Raw genomic sequence first — 22,346 nt, forward strand, 5'->3', positions numbered from 1 at the left:
ACACCTATCAGACACAACAACACTACGTACTGTGGGAACCGTGGCTAGCCATGTACACAAAGCAAACATGGCATAGCACCTCTGTTACACAATGCAGAATGCGGGGAGAGATGGGAGGAAAGTATGTGCGAAGGTGGCAAGTGATTATCGAATATAAAAGTATACAATGGAAAGTGTTGAGGGGATGTTGCGAACAGACTTGAGTATGCAGAGCACACACATGTACATGTGAACATACACTGATGGTCTATTGAGTGAAGTAGATAGTGGACGGAACCATAATAGTACAGTCAGTAGGGCAGATTTCGAAAACATAGCGCGTACGTGCCCTTCCCCCCCAAATCTTTAGCGTAGTAGGCTGGCTCGGCATACGCAAGGCTAGCATAGGGGTATGAATAAAAGGCACGTTTCTCTGGGTGTGGTTCTCTTCCGGAATGGCGAACGTGTCTGCCAGATCTGCGCAGCTTACACCGCCACGAGGTTGACCTTGTGAGGGAAGGTGGCTGCGTGAATGAGCCTGCTGGTACTCAGAAACTGTTGTGGCCACTGTGATGCACATATGCTCCACAGTTCACCTTTCACTACCTCATTATGTGAAAGAGGACCCACCACGTGCCGGTGGAAGCTCCTGGGGCGAGGTCTGTGAGGTCGGAAGGTTCCTCAGATCAAGGCTGGCTATCCTGAAACAGGCACACAGCGTTCAGTTTAAGGCCCAGCAGCGTGGAGTGCTATGTATACTACTAGTCCACCTGCGTTATTAGTGTGAGGCCAAGCAGAAGAGGGGCAGCGCGCGGCAGCAAGCTCTTTTTTGTTTACACAATATCAAAGCTCTAATTACATGAATGGATACATGATTGCTTCTTTCAGTGACGTGACAGCAATAGTTCCAACAAGATGGCCGCCAGGATGGAGCTCTGTGCCAGAGCTCCCGGACACTAGGATCACCTACTAGGTGCAAATCCCTGCCTGTCCATCCCTCCGCGAGGAGCGTGGCCCCACCGTAACATGCAATGGAAATAAGGGGAATATAACACAAAAATCGCGCTGTCGCCATCTGCAGGAACCACGGAGAAACTGGATGAGGGAAGAACGATCCGTAACCCTCGACCCCAACCCCTCTGATGCGCTACTGATGGGTCAAATTCAAGGTTGGAACTAACGGCCCCAGAGACACTCTGGCACTCACCACCCTCCGGATCCATTATGGGCCCAGTTGCAGGACTGAATTTGCTGAACCAAGGAAGCGATGCGGAGTCACCAAGCAGACAGCGATCCCCGCAGCCTGAAAATGCCTGTTTCCAAGAAGGCCGCGCCAACAAGAAAAACGGCAACGAGAATCGCTCTGGGGAGGATCGTCCCAGTAAGTACTTCGGCAAACGAATCAATACCCCCATGGGTCAGCCTATGACCCAGTCCAAGTGTGGCGCGACCCCCCCCCTACCAATAAAGACCTTGATCTGGCTAAGTTCCATTCTTCTCACCTGTGCCTGACTCCAGGATGGCCGCCATGGCCTCAAAATTGGCACCCTAAAAAACGCTCAGTCTCGATCCCAACTACGCCGATGTGCCCCCTTCCTTTGCACACTCGTGAAAATAACGTAAATTGAGTCTGATGCAGCGCGAAAACCCTGCATGCCAGGACCGACCTCTCTAGGTGCTGTTCCTCTCTGGTGCCAACCACAAGATGGCCGCCCAGGGCTGCGAATTCCCAAGCTGACAACGAATAGCCCCACCGACAACAGTACACACAAAGAAGATGTTACTACTCGTTCAAAGGAGCAGGTGTCTCGTCAATGCTGGCAAATCTCACGAGTACCGAGGTTGGCTGGACTACAGGAGTGAGCCCCTACAAGTAATGCTGGGCCCCCGCAGTATAGCACCTCCACCAATGTGCTGAAAATCGCCAACTGCACTGAGCGCTAATTGTGGTGTCGACATTGCCCTGTGCTGCACAAACTACTGGTTGTCTTCCCTGCCCGCGAGCTTGATTGCTTTGTCCCGTGCCTGCGCGCTGCCGGCCTCCTCGGCCCATCGCACCTTCCCGACTCGGGGCTTCCTGTATGGCCACATTATTAGCAGGTCTGGCCGGCTGCTTGGGATGCGGAAACTCCTGCTGACACTTGTGAACTTTTGCGCCCTAACTAGCCCCCGCTGCACGATGCTGGGTGCGGGGCAAGGGGTGCGGCCTGCGGTGCCAGTCCTGCCCTGCCCTGCGCTGCTCGTCTCTACGTCCTTTCTTCCTCCGACCCCTTTACCCTATCCCCTTACCCTTCCTTGCTCCATTAACCTTGTCCCCTATGTTCTTTAAATGCTTTTCGTGATACTTATATAACTTGTCACTGCTGTAAAATTCTAACATTAGTGTTCCTCATGTAAAACGCTCGCTCCTATCCCCTCTCCCCCGAATCTCTCCCCTTACCTGCTACACCACCTAGCCCCCTGTCCTTTGTGTCCTTTGACTAAGCACTCCTTCTCCCCTTGTTGGGGAAAGATCCAATATTTATACTCTGGAGTCTCAGTGAACCCGCTGAGAGAGCCCACAGCGCCAAGGGAGCAACTCACAACTGAGGTATGGTATGGACCCCTTGCCAAAGCACTCCCTCTCCCCTTTTTGGGGAATGGATCCAGTATGTAGGCCTTAGCGTCTCAGAGACCCCTCTGAGAGAGTCCACTGCATAAAGGGAGCCTCTCGCAACAGAGATGGGGAAATGATTCCACTTCCCCTTTGATCGCAGCTTACTAGACTTTGGACGCAGCTTTGACTCGTCTTCCGGTTTATGTCCCCATCGCCCTCCCCCCCCCTCTTTCCACGCTGTGTCTCTCCCCCTGCCCTCCTCTTTCCCTACTTCATTCTCTGTCTACTTCCCCTGCTCCTTACCCCCTCCCCTGAATCTCTCCCCTTGCCCGCTTTTTCCCTTACGTATATGTGCTTATTGTTTATCTCGACCTTACAAGTAACTATGTTGCCATGCTATAAAAACTGTGTAACCTTTGTAACGATGTAACCTGCAACTATGATCTTATACTCATGTAAAGCGCTCTGATACCTCCGGGTCTAGCCAGTGCTATATAAAACCTTTAAAATAAAATAAAAAAATAAATAAATACTAACACAGTAGTCGAACAGGTACCAACAGTGGAACGGTGTCTTGATCCCACAATGGACGATGTTAGGACTGCATCTGTGAGTGGAGATGAAGGTACTCCGTTGGAGAAGGTGCAAACAATTCTAGGTCATAATAGTGAAATGGTGTATTGATTCCAGAATGGACGATGTCCGATATTACTTGCTGGTGGGTTTTCACAGAACTCCTTCTGTTCACATGCATCAGACTCTGTGCTTCCATAGCTAATTGCTGCACATGATTATTTGGCTTGGCTGACTGTAGTGGCCGGAATACACCGCGGAACAGCAGGTCCGATCAGTGAAACGGGGTCTTGATCCCACAATGGACGATGTAAGAACTGTATCTGAGAGTGGAGATAAAGGTACTCCCTTCAACCAGGTGCTACCAACTCTAGGTCCCAACAGTGGAACCGTGTCTTGATCCCACAATGGACTATGTTAGAACTGCTTCTGAGAGAGGAGATGAAGGTACTCCCTTCGACCAGATGCAACCAACTCTAGGTCCCAACAGTGGAACGGTGTCTTGATCCCACAATGGACGATGTTAGAACTGCTTCTGAGAGTGGAGATAAAGGTACTCCCTTTGACCAGGTGCTACCAGCTCTAGGTCCCAACAGTGGAACGGTGTCTTGATCCCACAATGGACGGTGTCCGATATTACCTGCTGCTTGCTTCTCACAGAACTGTTTCCGTTGAGGTGGATCAGTGTCTGTGCTTCCGCAGTTAGCTGCTGCACATGATTATTGGGCTTGGTTGACTGTAGTTGGAGGACTACACCGCAGTACAGAAGGTCCGAACAGTGAAACAGGCTCTTGATTATATGGTTGAGGATGTCAGAAGTTAAAGTCTGTGATGATTTTTGTGTACCCCTTCTCACCAGGTGCTACCAACTCTGTGCTTCCGAATCCAACGGTACGTGGCTGTGAGGTGTTAATGACTACTGGCTCCGGCCTACACTGCGGTCAGCAGGGCTCATAATTCAGATCGAGTGATGATTGTTTAATTAAAGAATTCAGTAGGCAACTAACTACAATGTCTTGAAATATACAGAATATTCTATTAGTATATTTGTCTCAAGAACTTTTTTTAGATGAGTTATATGTTTAGTACAATGGTGAAATTCATCTTGCAAGTTCAAAGGAACACTGAATAGTCTATACTGTGGACAGTAGAAATCGCAATTCGAATTGTTTTGATTTATTTGTTGCTGTCAAGAATTCCTGTCATGCGAGGGGAAGAAAACGGTAACCAGCGAAAACGGACTACATCTCCCAGGATGCTTAGCGGTTGAGAGGTTAGGTAAACAGGAGAGCTGTTACATAACTCAAGGAAAACACGCCCTTATGTAAACAGGAGAGCTGTTACATAACTCAAGGAAAACACGCCCTTATGTAAACAGGAGAGCTGTTACATAACTCAAGGAAAACACGCCCTATAAAGGGAGGAACCGGGAGGTACAACGCTGTCGGATATTGTGTTTACACCGACGTACCTGCTTCGTGAAGAGCAGTGTTCTGGAGTGGTGCTCCAGTAAGGCAAGAACGGAGGTAGGTCGAGTCGTTACTCCCTGGGCCGTGTCTTGCCCCATCGTCACCTGTGAAGGACCCGGAAGCTCTACCGGTCAACCATTGAGCTTTGCTTTTTGACTTGGCTGAGTCAAAGCGCAGTGGCGCTTTTGCTGGTTGGAGTCGTAACTCCCAGCCAGACCAGAGATACAGGGACTGCCAGCTGTAACGCACACCAGGAGGTGTTTGCCGCGTTACAGACTCGGAAGTCCACAGGATCGATCGAGCGGCTGCTCTCGGTTCAGTCTTCTTGCTTTTTGATTGGGGTATCGGTGACGCATCACCAGGAGGTGACTCCGCGTCCCGGTGCAGTCTGAGGAAGAGGTTGAGCGGCTGCTCCCTTCAGGTAGAGACCCCGGCTGGGTGTTTCCCTGACTCCTCGATTCTCCCCAACACTCTTCGTGCCCCTCACAGCCTACCGATTGGCATTGTCGGCCATTTCATTTCTGCCCTCTGTTGGCATACGCCGGGATCGGCGTATATGCAGAGGACGGTTAGGACCATCCGTGCGGTGGGCTGGTAACGTACTTAGCCTGGAGGATTCCAGTGACTATAACTTTTGTTTGTTCTTTGTATTATTTTTGCCTTCATTAAAATAACTAACCCTTCACAAGTGGTTGCGTCCTCATTATCGTGTCTGTTAAACGATCCCAAGACGTTCAGGGCGTTACAGTTGCAGAGTTTTCTGTAATTTATGTTGTTGTATTCTGGGAAGAGGAAGTGAGAAAAAGTATTAATGGATGTCTATGTGACGAATGCCTTCAATTTACACTGTAGACAGCAGTATTCACAATTCAGATCGAGTCGGTATTGTAGATGACGCAGTCCTGTAGGAAAAGACATTGCTGCAGTGCGCTCTGTCCGCACCATGCATACGCGTCATCGCAGGCTCCGCACGCGCTTTTTCTTGCTTCGCATACGACAAACTGTGTAGCTCAAGTCCACCGTACATAGCTGTGGGTCCTTGCTGACTGCTCTCTCTGGCCTACACTGCAGACAGCAGTGTTCACAATAGAGATCGAGTCGCTATTGCAGATGATGCAGTCTGAGTGCACTAAAACTGCTGGACCCTTTATGATACAATCTTTTTATGTATTATTTCAGATCTATTGCCTGTGTCTTAATATAGCACAAGTTGTGGTTCTTTTACACTAGAATTGTTCCTGTGTTATTTTACATCTACTGTCCCTACCTTACTGCAGCACAAACTATTGACTCTTTTATTATTTAATCTCTGTGTGTGATCCAATGATTACTGTTGTGGTTGATGCTAGCAACAACCATTCTCTGACGGCTGGTTTACACTCACCCAACACGCTTCCAGCACAGACGTCACTGGATATGTGACCCTGGTAATAAAAAGGAGTCGAACGCCCGTGCCCGTACCCAGTTCCACTATCTATCTGTGTCAGTGTGTTCATTATCTATGGATGATAGTGCCCCTGGGCCGTACCACATTACATTGTGCTGTGGATAGCGTATGCAAGCATGCTACCTCTGGCAGTGGGGAAAAGTTCAGTTATGTAAGTTTTAGGTGTGTGCCTATCACAGGTGGAAGGCTACTTTACAGACCATGAATATTGATGAAGATGATGGTTGCATGTTGTGTGTAGTGTCAGATATGTGTATATAGCAAAACATTTTCAAAAAAGCTCTCTAAGCAGAAGAGATGTGTCTCATCAAATGCTGTAGAGAGGATTACTAAAATGGGTGGCATTTTCCAACTGGTAGAATGGGAAATGTTATGAACCAATGAAATGCTTTTTTTTAAGGTCACATGGCAATCGCGCACTCAGCTCGCAAGGAGACCGCACCGACGCGATTTTGAGAAAATATATTTACTATAATATAAGTTTATTACAGTTAGAAATATACAAATGTTTAAAATAGTTTAGATTATCGCTTGCTCTCATATACACTTTAAAGTTATGTAGATATAGTTTTGAGACATACAAAAAAAATGAGGGAATGGCGTACCCCGCACGGCACCATACGTCTATGACATAACACAGGGCCTGGCAGCGTGCAGTCGTTGCATACGCAACGTGCAGCGGGCGCGACCCCATACGTTCATGACGTAACACGTAGCTTGGTATTGCGTACCCGTCGCATACCAAAGTAGCAGCTGGCGTGACCTCATATGTATATGTTCTTACGCGGGACGTGGTGCCACGAAATCGTTGGATACGAAATGTGCATCATTTCAATATGGCGGATAGGATTCATGTGCTGATGGAGCCTGGTAGACTACCGGTACGGGACTCTAGTTTTCTCAGAATTTTTTTTTTATATATAGATTCTTTTTTTGAAGATATAAAACATTACATAATTTTTAAAGTTAAGAAAAGTGTTATAGAGTTCCAAAATATTATTAAACAAAATTGAAAAAATATAGGTTTTATAAATATTAAAATATGAAAGTAACATTTAAAAAACCTTCGAAATTCACTGAAAAAAAACATAGGTTTTACAGACGTTATAGTTAGGAATTAGCATTTAAAAAACCTTACAAAATCACTGAGAAAACCATAGGTTTCAGGGACGTTATAGATAGTTGGACATTTTACTCATAGAAAACCATAGAAATTCCCCAATTATAGTTAGTTGAGCTAACTATACTTCGCGCCCCCGCAATGCACTGCTGATGACGCCACATATTACATCATTCATGACATGGTCAGTGACATCACTGATGACATCACTGATGACATCTCAAATGACATCACTGATGACATCCCAGATGACATCATCCCGTGGCTATGTGTTTCTATAAAATGTAAATATGTTTTATATATAATATGCCAAGGTGTATTGAAGAATGAATGGGTGCATAAGAGTCAGGATGGATGATTAAGTAGGTGTGTAACTGACTGTATAAGTGAGTGATTAATTGTGTCTTACTTAACGCATGTGTTAGCGACTGATACAGACATTCACACAGTTTAGGTTATCAGTTGGTGTGTAAGCGATTGCATGCGTTGGTTAGCAGTTAAATGAGGATCTATATGGGTATTGATTGGTTGTCTGAGTATCTGTATGGGTGCCTGAGTGTCTCTATGGATGGGTGGGGGTGTGACTCTGTGCATCGATGTGTGAGTGGATAATTCACTGGGTATATGTGTTCAAGTGTATATCTGTGAAGGGATGTATGGCTCAGTGAGTGTGTGTATAAGTGTATTGGTGAGTGAATGGATGCCTCAGTGGTACATGTGCGAGTAGCTGCATATGTGAAAGGCAGTATATATTAGAGTTGGAGTGTATAAATGACTATATGCGAGACTGAGTGATTGTGAGAGTGCCTGTATGGATCAGTGTGTGCTCATATTAGTTATTGTATTAGAGTGGAAGTATGTGTTAGTATATTTTTAAATAAGTGAGGTAGTATATGCGTAACAGTACCGGTGAGTAAATAAAACTGTGATTGATTATTGCCATCATTGACTACATGTGTGAATAACTCGATCATTGAGAGGCGGTGTCTGAGTGTCTGTGTAGATATGTGACTGGATGTGATAATGCTGTATTGATGGCTGACTGTATGTATGAGTGACTGTACGGGTGAATGAATGGGTGTGTGTGTAGACCTAGGAATTAGTGAGTGGATATGTACTAACTGGTATTGGTGTGTTCATGGTTTTGAAAATTATAGTCTCTATTTTAGAGTGGGTGTATCAACTATTATATTAGGGTCTGATGATGTGCATCAGATTTTCACATGGATGATATCATCAGTGATGTCATTTGAAAAGTCATCAGTGATGTCATCAGTGATGTCACTGACCATGTCATGAATGATGTAATATGTGACGTCATCAGCAGTGCATTGTGGGGGGGCGAGTTATAGTTAGCTCAACTAACTATAACAGGGGAATTTCTATGGTTTTCGATGAGTGAAATGTCCAACTAACTATAACGTCCCTGAAACCTATGGTTTTTTCTGTGAATTTCTAACGCTTTTTAAATGCTAATTCCTAACTAAAACGTCTGTAAAAACTATGTTTTTTTTCAGTGAAAATATATATATATATATATATATATATATATATTTCTTTTTTTTTTTAAAACAATCTCCCCCGGTTCGAGGAGCACTCGGAAGCAAACCCAGTGCAGGCAGCCAGCATTCCATCATTCAGAGCTTTATTTTCAAGCCTTACGCGTTTTCGAAGTTTTCTACTTCTTGTTCACAGGCATCATGTACAGCTGTGCAGTTTAAAGGAAGGCAGATGTCCCAGAATTCCTTGCGGTAGGTGTGTGAACAAGAAGTAGAAAACTTCGAAATGCGTAAGGCTTGAAAATAAAGCTCTGAATGATGGAATGCTGGCTGCCTGCACTGGGTTTGCTTCCGAGTGCTCCTCGAACTGGGGGAGATTGTTTTCAAATATATATATATTCACTTAAAAAACCATAGGTTTCACACATGTTATAGTTAGCTGGACATTTCCCTCGTAAAAAACCAATGAAATTCCCCCGTTATAGTTAGTGCAGGCAACTATAACTCATGCGACCGCAATCCTCTGCTGATGACGTCAGATATTACATCACTGTATTTAGACACCTATTTACCCATGTCTTCTTCCATTAATCTTTAGCTATACATATATTCCAAATATTTATTTTTCAAAATGACACATATGTAATCAGTGATGTAATATCTGACGTAATCAGCAGAGCATTGCGGTCGCGTGAGATATAGTTGCCTGCACTAACTATAACGGGGGAATTTCATTGGTTTTTTACGAGGGAAATGTCCAGCTAACTATAACATGTGTGAAACCTATGGTTTTTTAAGTGAATTTGCAAGGTTTTTTAAATGCTAATTCCTAACTATAACGTGTGTGAAACCTATGGTTTTTTAAGTGAATTTGTAAGTTTTTTTAAATGCTAATTTATGTATTTATTAATATTTTTTTTTCAGGTTTTTCACCGTGCGTGCACTGAGCGCCCACGATGCGTTGTGCATGCCGTGTGCGCACGGTGTGCGCACCCCGCGCGTTTTTGTAAAAAAAATAAATGTTTTTTTCACCCTTGGGGGTCCTTCAGTGACCACCTGACAAAGGCTAGGGGGTCAGGAACTGTCCACCCTGCCCCCTTTTCACGTTCTCCACCTTTGTTTTTCACTGCCTCAGACTGCGAGAGACAAAATGGCGGCTGACACTTCCTGATTTCGACCGATTTGAATGTTTACTGACATCTAACAACCAATCAGAATTGCGCTTGCGCACGTCACCGTGCGCGCACGGTGCGCGCTTATAGATATATATGTACTTTTAACTGAAGTTTTCTCAGGAACTACTGAACAGATTGACTCCAGATATTCAAAAGGCACATCCCTGACCTGAGGACTACCTCTCTGCCAAATTTCAAGTAATTCTGTTCAGCCGTTCGGGCTGTACCTTGGACTAAAGGTCCCTATGGAAAAATGCATGGGGAAAACGTGTTTTGGGACCCCCCTTTTTTCTCGGCCCCCGCTTGACTAATCACCCTGAGACTTTCAGGGTAGGAGCGGAGAGGAGCGCCCCACCTATTTTGAAAAATTCGGGAGGATTCGTCAACCGGCGCCAAAGTTATTCAAAATAGAATTTTCAGATTTCCTGTGGAAACTCGGTCCTAACTATAACTATCTACTGGCGACCGCCAGTAGATAATATATATATATATAATATATATATATATATATATATATATATATATATATATATATATATATGTGTTTTCAAAAGTTACCCCTACCGGTGGAGGGCGCACTCGGGATCGCTCCTCATTACAGGTAGGTGTAGCAGCCACATCCTCGTTATTTTGGCCAACGCGTTTCGGGCAGAGACGCCCTTCTTCTTGGGCCATAGCTGAAGATGACGACAAAAAAGCACAGTCAGTACAAATCCCTCTTTTATTTCTATAATCAGCATGTTAATCATCACCCAATGTATTCTGGGACTGGTAGTGCAAAATGTCTAACCCATGTGGGCGTCGTCAAAGTCACTTCTTAAACAATCAAAATGGGATAAAAGGTGCTGTCCACCTCTCTGTACAATATATTTGGCATCTCCCGCTCCACTCAAACTGTACAATCCAAACAGCAAGCAGACCCGCGTGGCTCCGGGGGTGGAACTCCAATGTAGCAGCGGCCACACAGGAAATGCCTCTTCCGTGTAGCTGACCAATTCAAACAGCACACGGACCCACGAGGCACAGGCGGTGGTGCACCTCCGTGACCAAGGGCTGGTCACTAATTTGTTTTCAAAAGTTACCCCTTCCGGTGGAGGGCGCACTCGGGATCGCTCCTCATTACAGGTAGGTGTAGCAGCCACATCCTCGTTATTTTGGCCAACGCGTTTCGGGCAGAGACGCCCTTCTTCTTGGGCCATAGCTGAAGTTGACGACAAAAAAGCACAGTCAGTACAAATCCCTCTTTTATTTCTATAATCAGCATGTTAATCATCACCCAATGTATTCTGGGACTGGTAGTGCAAAATGTCTAACCCATGTGGGCGTCATGAGGAATACAATCACAATGAACTGTATGCCAGCACCCCACATGGGGTTTTGATTGAAGACAACTACTAGCCCCAGAATTCATTGTGATTGTATTCCTCCATTGGGATTTCATTGAAATAAAAGAGGGTATCTAATGGTTGCCGCTGGCGTCTCATTTGAATTATAGACCGCCCATGAAGAAGGGCGAATGGCCTGAAACGTGTCGGCGGTGAGATTGTTTGGAGTTCGTGAGGGAGAGATGCAGGCTGCCGTGGGCTGTGCCTCCACCTGAGGGGTAACTCTTATGCAGCAACTTTAGTGACCAGCCCCGGTCACGGATGGCACCACTACTTTGATTCACGTGGGACCGCGGCCGTCATGGATAAAGAACGGCTTGCGGTACGGGGTTTCCTCATGTGCATCCCTGAGACTCACGTAAAATTCCACTATTGGATTATTTACCATAATTTTTCAAATAGACTGTATGCCAGCACCCCACATGGGGTTTTGATTGAAGACAACTACTAGTCCCAGAATTCATTGTGATTGTATTCCTCCATTGGGATTTCATTGAAATAAAAGAGGGTATCTAATGGTTGCCGCTGGCGTCTCATTTGAATTATAGACCACCCATGAAGAAGGGCAAATGGCCTGAAACACGTCAGCTGTGAGATTGTTTGGAGTTCGTGAGGGAGAGATGCAGGCTGCCCTGGGCTGTGCCTCCACCTGAGGGGTAACTCTTATGCAGCATATATATATATACATATATATATATATATTCACTGAAAAAACCATAGGTTTCACACATGTTATAGTTAGCTGGACATTTTACTGATAAAAAACCAATGAAATTCCCCCGTTATAGTTACTGTAGGCAACTATAACTCACGCGACCGCAATCCTCTGCTGATGCTAATACTGTATTTAGACACTTATTTGCCCATATCTTCTTCCATTAAATTTTAGCTATACATATATTACAAATATTTTTTTTTCATAAAGACACATATGTCATCAGCAGAGGATTACGGTCGCGTGAGTTATAGTTGCCTACAGTAACTATAACGGGGGAATTTCATTGGTTTTTTATCAGTAAAATGTCCAGCTAACTATAACATGTGTGAAACCTATGGTTTTTTCAGTGAATTAGCAAGGTTTTTTAAATGCTATTTCCTAACTATAACGTGTGTGAAACCTATGGTTTTTTCAGTGAATTTGTACGGTTTTTTAAATGCTAAGTTACTTTACGCCATTTGTGGCGTGCGCGCCCACTTAACGCAGTTCGTTCCGTGCACGGTTTTTATCAACTTTAATAAGCCCTGTACATTTGGTGGCCTTCGGCCACCAAAAGCACAGGGGGTGAGGTCAATGTGGATAGTGTTTTTTTTATTTCGATTTTATAATTTCATGTTGCCAAAATTACGTTTTTTTTCTCTATTAATAAGCCCTGCACATTTGGTGGCCTGCGGCCACCAAAAGCACAGGGGGTGGGGTAAGTGTGGATAGTGTTTTTTTTATTTTTATTTTTTTACCGTAAGCGTACGGTAAGCTTACGGTAAGCGTACGGTAAGCGTACGGTAAGCGTACCCCGCGAAATTGCCGAAAAAAAAATAAAACCGTTTTTGCTCTTGGGGGATGTTTGGGGACTCCCTCAACATGACTATGTGGGAGGGAGTTGTCAAAACAGCCCCGTAACATGTTTTTGGCCATCATGTTTGATAAACAACACTCAGTGCGAGAGACAAAATGGCGGACGCCGCTTCCTGGTTTCGGCCGATTCGAATGTTTACTAAGATCTAAGAGCCAATCAGAATCGCGCTCGCGCACGCCACCGTAAGCTTACGGTAAGCGTACGGTAAGCGTACGGTAAGCGTACCGTAAGCGGGCTCAGATATATATATTGATTTAAAGGCTATTTTCTCAGAATCTACTGAACAGATTTACACCAAACCTACAAAAGGCACTTCCTTGACCTAGGGACTACCTCTCTGCCAAATTTCTAGTAATTCTGTTCAGCCGTTCGGGCTGTAGCTCGTTCTAAAGGTCCTATGGAAAAATGCATGGGAAAAACGCGTTTTGGGACCCCCCTTTTATCTCAGCCCCCGCTTGACGAATCCCCCCGAGACTTTCAGGGTAGGAGCGGAGCGTAGCGCCCCACCTATTTTGAGAAATTCGCGAGTATTCGTCGACCGGCGCCAAAGTTATTGAAAATAGAATGTTGAGGTTTTCCTATGGAAACGTGGTCCTAACTATAACTACCTACTGGCGACCGCCAGTAGGTAATATATATATATATATATATATGGTTCTATAACTACCTACTGGCGAATGCTGGAAGGTAAAAATATATATAGATATATTTATTTTTTTACCTTCCAGCAGCCGCCAGTAGGTAGTTATAGTTAGAACCATGTTTCCATAGGAAAAGCATTTTTTCACTTGCCTATATCTTTGGCGCCGTTTGACAAATGTTCACAACATCTTCAGAAAAAGAGTGCCACTGATTCTTGTTGTGCAAGAAAAGTTCTGGAGTGATCTGTCAAGTGAAGGCAGAGAAAAAGGGGGAGTTGAAAAAAAAGTCTGTTTCCCATGATAATTCCCATGGGAGTTTTGAACATGAGTACAAGCCAAACCACTGGACATAATTACAAATTGGCAGAAAGGTGGGTCTTGTTCTTCAGATCACGTGTTCAGTTATTTGGTGTAAATCAGTTCAGTAGTTGTTCAGAAATTTAAGGAAATTCAAATTTGTATATCTGTGACCTTGTATAATTCACAAATATTATCAAGCTTGTGCAGAGATCTGCAGAGCTCTGATTGGTTGCCAACACTTCAACCAGGAAGTGTAAACAGCCATTCTTGTCCCCAAAAAATGCAACAAGAAATAGAAAGTGGCAGGGAAGGAATACCTTGACCCTCTAGCTCTGGTGCAGGGGTTCCAGAGGGACCGCGGCAAGACAAAAGCAGCATTAAAAAACAAAACTGCCGCGTATTTGCAGCAAAAAATTTTTTTAAAAACAAGTGCGATCTCCGGCCCTGAGTGGGCCATATTATAATAAAATTAGATGGGAGCACGGGTCCCCACCTTCCTAGATATTTATTTTAAGTATAGGATGGGGGCCACATGGACCCCCCTCCTCTGTTTCCCAGAAGCCCTGGGGACCACCACCTCCCCAGGGCTATGTTTTTAATGATGATGGGGGGGCCGCACAGACATCCTCCTCGACTTCTAGAAGCCCTGGGGACTAACACCTCACGGGGGCAATTAAAATAATTTGCAGAAGGCCTCATGACCCCCTCTGGACCCCAGGGACACCACCTCCCTAAAGCCAAATAGATATTATGCAATGGGAGGGGAGCCATGCAGCCCCCCTCCTGGGCCATTTACAGCCCTGGGGACAACTACTTCTCCAGGCCAGCCCATCATTCAGTTCATCTCCTGGAGCAATTAATGGCCCTGGGGAGGGTCACCCCGCAGGGCAGACTCCTGCTATGTCCCGGGGGCCTAACCCTGGGACATAGCTGTTTGCTCCGACTTGGTAGGAGCTCCAGGGCACCCAGTATTTGAAGGCCGTCCCTAGGTGATGAGGGCCAAGGGCTAAAAATGGCCCGGGAAGGGGACCGCGTGGCCCCTTACCCCATTCAGTTAAGGCTAGGCCTCAGGGGATGAGATCTCTGGGGCCAAAATCGGCCTCCCACTCCAATGTATTGTGGCCGGGCAAAATATAAGCAATCTAAAAAAATTGTGACTTTGATATTCTCATCTATGGTGAAAGTAATTTACAACTTTTGGAGCCACTTTGAACTCCTTTCACATAAATATATACATTTATAACCAGTGGAAAGAAATTTGTAAGTAAAGGTAAAGAAGTTATAAAGCTACTTTACAAAAAGGGCATACTTATAAAAGCAATATGCTAAATACATTTTAGAGCACTACAATAAACATATATACAAAGAAAATGAAAGTACAAGCAAGATTAGTTTAACATGCTTGAATATGACTGTTTCGATATTTTGTAACTTAAGCGCATACAAAAGTAGAAAATGGCATTTAAAGATGTTAAGTAAGACATTGGAAGAAGATGGCAGTGAAATTTATATACCCCGACGCTCGCTATAAGGACCCTGGAGACAATTTCCAAAGTTGAAGTTGTTTCACAGACAGACTACTATTTGCAAACTAGTTACCACCTCCTTGTAGGTATTATAACTTTTCAATGGTGAGGTTTTCCCTTTCTTGCTCCATCCTACTTGGGACTTGGAATGATTTGCAAAACCTCTTATGCGAGTTGGGAATGCTTTCTGTCTCACAAAAGAGGTTGAGCCCATGTCCATCTACCACTTGGTAGTCACAAACCGGATGATTTTTTTAAATCTCATGGTTTACACCAACAAAATTATATTGCACATTTAGCCCAAAGATAATTGGAGGTAGGTGTTCAGCATTCCCTAGAGTCTCCAACTGTATTAAACAAGTAGGTGGTTTAGTGCCATTTTTCTTTACTATGACATTAGCACCCCTTAGGCACACCAAGTGTGCACAGATAGTATATCCGGTCTTTCGAATTCAACACAATTTCTTTTCATTTACCCACCAATGCCAATAGGGTGTTAAGCAACAATCTATCAACTTAGGCCCTCATTCTAACTTGGCCAATAATTCAGCATCAATAGTTCTGCACCTGTAATTCCAGTATCTGTGAATACCTAGGTTTTCTGAGTGGGACGCTGAACAACTCCTCAAATATGGGGAACTATGGGGTAACTCCATTTGTTGTCCAAATCAGGAATTCCAGACTACTCAGAATGTGGACCTTAGTTAAGGCTTTCCTACCCCAGCGAGGCACAACTAATTCTCAAAGGATGCAGAGTTTGGAAGTATCACAATCTTTAGGTTTAACATACAGTATTCCTCATTAGTCACTTCCCATCAGAAGGAAAATATGCACAGAAAAAGGCAAAGCAGACGGCAGAATAATAAGAGCAGAAAATGCAAAACAGAGTAGAAGAGGGTAAAACAGTGGGTAGAAAATTGAGCAGAAAAGGGCAAAACAGAGGGCAGAAAAGTGAGCAAAAGGCAAAACAGAGGGCAGAAAAACAAGCAGGAAAAGCAAAACAGAGCAAAACAGAGGGCACTCAGACACACACCCACTTACAAACTCACACACAAACTCAGACACACTAAAAAAAATGTACACCCACTCAGTGATCTACTCAGACTCATGCACCTTCTTACAGACTCACTCAGTCATGTACACACTCACAGACTCAGACGCTCACACACTCAGTCACAAACTGACTCACACACTCATGGAGGCACTCACAAACCCACTCAGAGGCTCTGATACCCACTCACTGACCCACCGAGACACTAGCACACCAACTATTGTACCCACTCAGACACTCAAGTACTCACTCACAGCCCCAATCAGACACTCAAGCATCCACTCACATACCAAGTGAGACACTTATACAGCCATGCACAGACCCACTCGGACACTCCCACACCCTTGCACACAACCATTGAAACACTCATGCACTCACTCACACACTCATTGGTAAAGGTTACAGGTTACAGATAGGAAATACAATTTCAAAAAGCTTAGAAATTCACATAAAAAAGCAAAGGTTACAGCGACATCATAGTTAAGAATTAAAATCTAAAAACTGTAGCATTCACTAAAAAAGCTAAGATTATAGGGGCGTTATAGTTACCAATTGACATTAAAAAAAACTTAGAAATCCACTGGAAAAAAACAAAGGTCACAGGGACGTTATAGTTAGGCTCAGATTTCACTCATACAAAACCATAAAAACTCAGAAATTATAGTTACCTGAGCTAACTAAAACGTATGCCCTGAAATACAGTGCTTATGACCTCACATATTACACCACTCATGACATGGTCAGCAACATCACTTGTGACATCACTGAAGACATCTCAAATTACATCACTCATGACATCACTGATGATATCCACAGACCCACTCACACAACCACTAACATACTTATTCATAGACCCACACATGTATTCACACACCTATGTACTGATTCATAGAGCCACTCACACATCCACTCACTCAAACAGCCACTCACAGTTACTAACTTACACATACAGCTACTCATGCATCTACTCACCCACACATACAGATATACAGACACTAACACCCACTCATACACCCATACAGCCACTCGCATATTGAGTCAGTCACCCATGCAGTTTATCACATACCTATTTTCTCCATAACAGTCACTCATACAGCCACTCACTCACCCATACAGTTACTTATATAGACACTAACACGTACTCACTCACCTATACAGTCACTGACACAAGCACACACTCACCCATACAAACACTTTCACATTCTCGCTCACACACCCACTCATACATCACATAAGTACCTATTCACTCACCCAAACAGCCAATCACACACCCCATAACTCAACTATATAGCCTCTCACATACCCACTCACTCACCCACATGCCACTGACACACCCACTCACTCACACACACCACTGACACACCCACTCACTCACACACAACACTGACATACCCACTCATTCACCCACCCACACAGTCACTCACTCACCGTACAACCACTTACACACTCATAGAGCCACAGAGACACCTACTCACACATGGATACACACAGTGACATAGCCACTTACATAATATGTGTTACAAATAGTATCACTCATCAGTAGTACACAAACTATACGCATTTAGCTTTCATAGTATCTTAGTATATATCTTACATTTTAAAACACTCATAATCACTGATTGATGTCATCAGTGATGTCATTTGAGATCTCATCAGTGATGTCACTGACCAAGTCTTGAGTGATGTAATATGTGAGGTCATAAGCAGTGCATTGCAGTGGCGCAAGTCATAGTTAGCTCAGGTAACTAGCTGTTGAATTTCTCCAGTCTGTCCGAGTGAAATATGAGCCTAACTATAACGTCCTTTGTTTTTTTCAGCAAAAAAATATATATATATAAATATACACACACATACTACCTAGTGACGGCCGCCACTAGGTAGTTAAAAGTAGGTTTGCTTTTCTGTAGATTGGCGGTTTTTGGTTTGCTTATCAGTTTGGCTCCATTTGATACATTTTCTTGAAACTTTCCCAGAAAAGGTTCCTCCACCTCAGCTGCTTCCTGGAAGTTTTTGGGTGAACTGTGAAGAGGGGGCAGAGAAAAATGGGAGGGGTCCCAAAATGCAAAACCCCCATGCTTCTTTAGGCATGGTTACAGCTAAAACACCAGAACAAAATTACACTGAATTTGAAAAGGAGCAAGATTGTGTTCCACAGATTGTGATTTTTGCCATTTGGTGTAAATCCGTTCAGTAGTTTTGGAGAAATTATTGGTCAAAATGAATTGTATATTTTGGTAGTTGGGCTCGTGAGAGTCTTCCGACCTTCTTCAAGAGCACAAAATCAATCGTGGAACCCCGTGATTGATCAAAAGGCATGTATTTCCCATGAGCCTTCAAGCTCTTGCGGGATTGAGAGGCTCCCGCGAGAGTGAGCATTCTGGTTTGCTGGCTGTTGAAATGTTAGAAAGGAAATGGTAGCTTTTTCTGTTTATTGTGAAAAATTGGAGGTGTTGTGGAAATGAAGTTAAAAAGCCACTTAAGGGGGCAACAGAAAGGCATGCTGTCACCCTAGATTTAGAGAATAGGTGACTAAGGGATAACTACTGGTAAATGCATATTGTTTTAAGTAACGTTTACAATCTTGCAGGACTCTCGCAGGATCGTGAATATAAAAAAGCAGTGGATGAGATCTCAATACACTCTATTAGTAGGAATACATACTGTGGTTCTTGTCTTTGAGAGTGAGTGTGTAAGAGATAAATACTGTAAGTCAATGGTTAATTCTCTTTTTTTTTAAAGCTATGATCTGGCAATACTCTCACAGGATCATGAAAAGTATACTTTAATACAGGAGTCTTACAGGAGATGGTGTCTATCAGAGTCTACTATTTATGCCTATCGGCTTGGTAAGAGTTGTGATTAAAGTACAGTCTCTTCCCACACATTACTAGGCACACCCATTATCAGAGAGAAGTATGTTAGCAGGGAGGACAAACCTTGGACAGAGCATACAATGCACATCTGTCAACCAAGATAGAGGTCTCAGCAGAGAGGCCATTATCTCTACACACACCCTACTACTAACACATGTCATCTGAGAGAGAGGTCAGAAAGGAGAGGCCAGTTCATGTACATACCTTACTATGAACATACATTATCTGTGACAGGTGTCTTGGCAGAGAGGCCAGTTCCTCCCCATACCCTATTATGCATCCCCAACATCCGAGAGAGAGGTCTGACAGTAGAGGGCAGTCCCTCTGCACTCACTATTATGCACACTCATCATCTGAGAGAGAGGTCTCTGCGGGAGGCCAATCTATCTCTACACACCCTACTATGCACATGAGTCATACGTGAGAGAGGTCTTAAAGAAGAGGTCTGTCACTCCCCTCAACTTAATACGCACACCCATCATCAGAGAGAGAGATCTGACAGAAGAGGCTAGTACATGTACACACCCTGCTATGCAGACCTGTCATTTGAGAGAGAGGTTTGACAGGAAAGGGCAGTCCTTCTCCACTTACTACTGTGCACACCTACCATCTGAGACAGAGGTCTCAGAGGAGAGGCCAGTCTCTCTTTCAAGACTCAACTAAGCACACCTTTTACCTGAGAGAGAAGTCTGTAAGGAGCGGCTAGTCCAAGCCCGCATCCTACTATGCACACCAGTGATCTGAGAGAGGGGTCTGACAGGAGAGGTCAGTCCATGTATACACCCTAATACACACACCTGTTATCTGAGAGAGAGGTCTGACAGGAAAGGGCAGTCCCTCTTTACTTACTACTATGCACATCTGTCATCTGCGAGAGACCAGTCTCTTCCCACACCCTACTATACACATCCATCATCTGAGAAAAAGGTATGGAAGGAGAGGGCAGCTCTCCCAAACACACTAATATGCATACTCATTATCTGAGACAAAGACCTGAAAGTAGAGGCCAGTCTATACTTACAGACTTCTATGATCACTGTCATCTCAGATAGAGTTCTGGAAAGAGAGGAATATCACTCTCCACACCTTACTATGCACATCTGTCATCTGAGGGAGAGGGCTGACAGTGGAGGGCAGTCCCTCCCCATACACTACTACCTACATTTATCATCTGAGATGTCTCAAAGGAGAAGCCAGTCCATACACACACCTTACTAAGCTAACCCGTCATTTGAGAGAGAAGTCTGACAGGATGGGCAAGTCCATGTACATACCCCAATATGAACACCCGTCATCTGAGAGAGAGGTCTGTAAGGAGACACCAGTCCATTTACACATCCTACCTAACACACCTGTCATTGGAGAGAGAGGTTTCAAAGGAAAGGGCAGTCCATTTCAACTCACTACGTCACCCACCTGTCATCTGAGTCTCTCTTCACACACCCTACTATGCACACCTGTCAACTGAGAGAGAGGTTTGACAGGACAGGACAGGACAGTCCATGCACACACCCTACCATACACACATGTCATCTGAGAGGGTGGTCTGACAGGAGTGGGAGGTCCCTCTCCACTCAATACTATGCACACCCGTCATCTGAGAGAAAGGTTTCAGTGGAGAGGCCAGTTTCTCTTCTCCCATTCTATTACACACACTTGCTATCTGAGAGAGAAGTCTGCAAGCAGAGGCTAGACCATGCAAACATCCTACAACACACACCCATCATCTGAGAGAGGTCTGGCAGGAGAAGCCAGTCCATGTATACACCCTAATACACACACCAATTATCTGAGAGAGAAGTCTGACAGGTAAGAGAAGTCCATCTACACATCCTGCTACGCACACCCGTTATCTGAGGAAGAGGTCTAGAGGGAGAGGACAGCCCCTCCCCACACACTACTATGCATACTCGTTATCCGAGACAGATGTGAAAGTAGAGGCCAGTCTATCCATAGAGTCTACTATGTTCACCTATCATCTGAGAGAGGGGTATGACAGGACAGGGCAGCGCCTCTCCACACACTACTATGCATACTTGTAATTCAAGAGACTTCTTTATAAGGGGAGGGTAGTCCCTCCTCACTCCCTAGTATGCACCACTATTATCCAAGAGAGGGTTCCCAGTGGAGAGGCTAGTCTCTCCCATATACTACTATTGTCCTACACTTCTATGTCAGGACCCGGAGGCAAGGATTAGGCTTTAGCTCTCTTCACTTTAATAACATGAAATTACTCCAGCAGCCATTTTAAGATTATAGAAGAAAACATCAGAATAAATTACATCTTCCATGAACACCAGGGAGTGACACCAACATTTTCCATCCAATAGCATTACAGTCCAATATGACATCCTGTGAGGACCTTCCATATGCCTCTTTCTTCCTGCGACAGTTGTCAACCGTTATTTATACTGTTCCTGTTTGTTAGATTCAGCCCCTGTAATAAAAGGGAAACCCATGACTTGCTACGGTAATAAAAATCCCAAATCATAACACAGCAAGATTCCAAATTAGAATAGAATTGAAAATTTCCTTTACGTTAGTTAGGACATTTTTCATTGTGTTGCGATCCTGCAAGAGCCTCATGAGATCGAATGGAGAAAAGTAAAAAAAAAAAAAAAAGAAAAGGGCAGAGGCTCAACCAATAGTTACAATTCTTATTGTATGGTTGAAGAAATGCTGTGATGCGATTAGGTGCACAACCAGAGATAGCTCTGTTTATTCTTCGTGTTTTGGAGGAGAAAGGAGTTTGTTTGAGTTGTGCTCAGCAGAAGTGAATTTATTTGGAGCTGGAAGAGGCTGGTGTCTTCATCTTCATTTAAGAAAGAACTCCAAGTTCAGGTAATTAATAATATATTTTATAAACTTGAAGTGTCAGCAAATGTACTAATGTTGGTAAACATTTTCTACAGCATGAAAAGTAATTTGGGGAGGTGTAGAGCTCTTAATATAGCTTTTGAGAGTTAGACATTAGAATGTAGAGAGATATCAGCTAGTACTTCAGATTGTGTTGAAAAATCTAGTGCTCCAACTGTATGTACTTGTAAGCAAAGGAAGCAGTGTTTCTCAAATAATAAAACAAAGAATGTGAAATGTGTTAATCCAAGCCTAGTGTTTTTATGAACATCACTGCACATG

The sequence above is a fragment of the Triturus cristatus genome, chromosome 6, assembly GCF_964204655.1.
Source record: "Triturus cristatus chromosome 6, aTriCri1.1, whole genome shotgun sequence".
Classification (NCBI taxonomy): domain Eukaryota; kingdom Metazoa; phylum Chordata; class Amphibia; order Caudata; family Salamandridae; genus Triturus; species Triturus cristatus.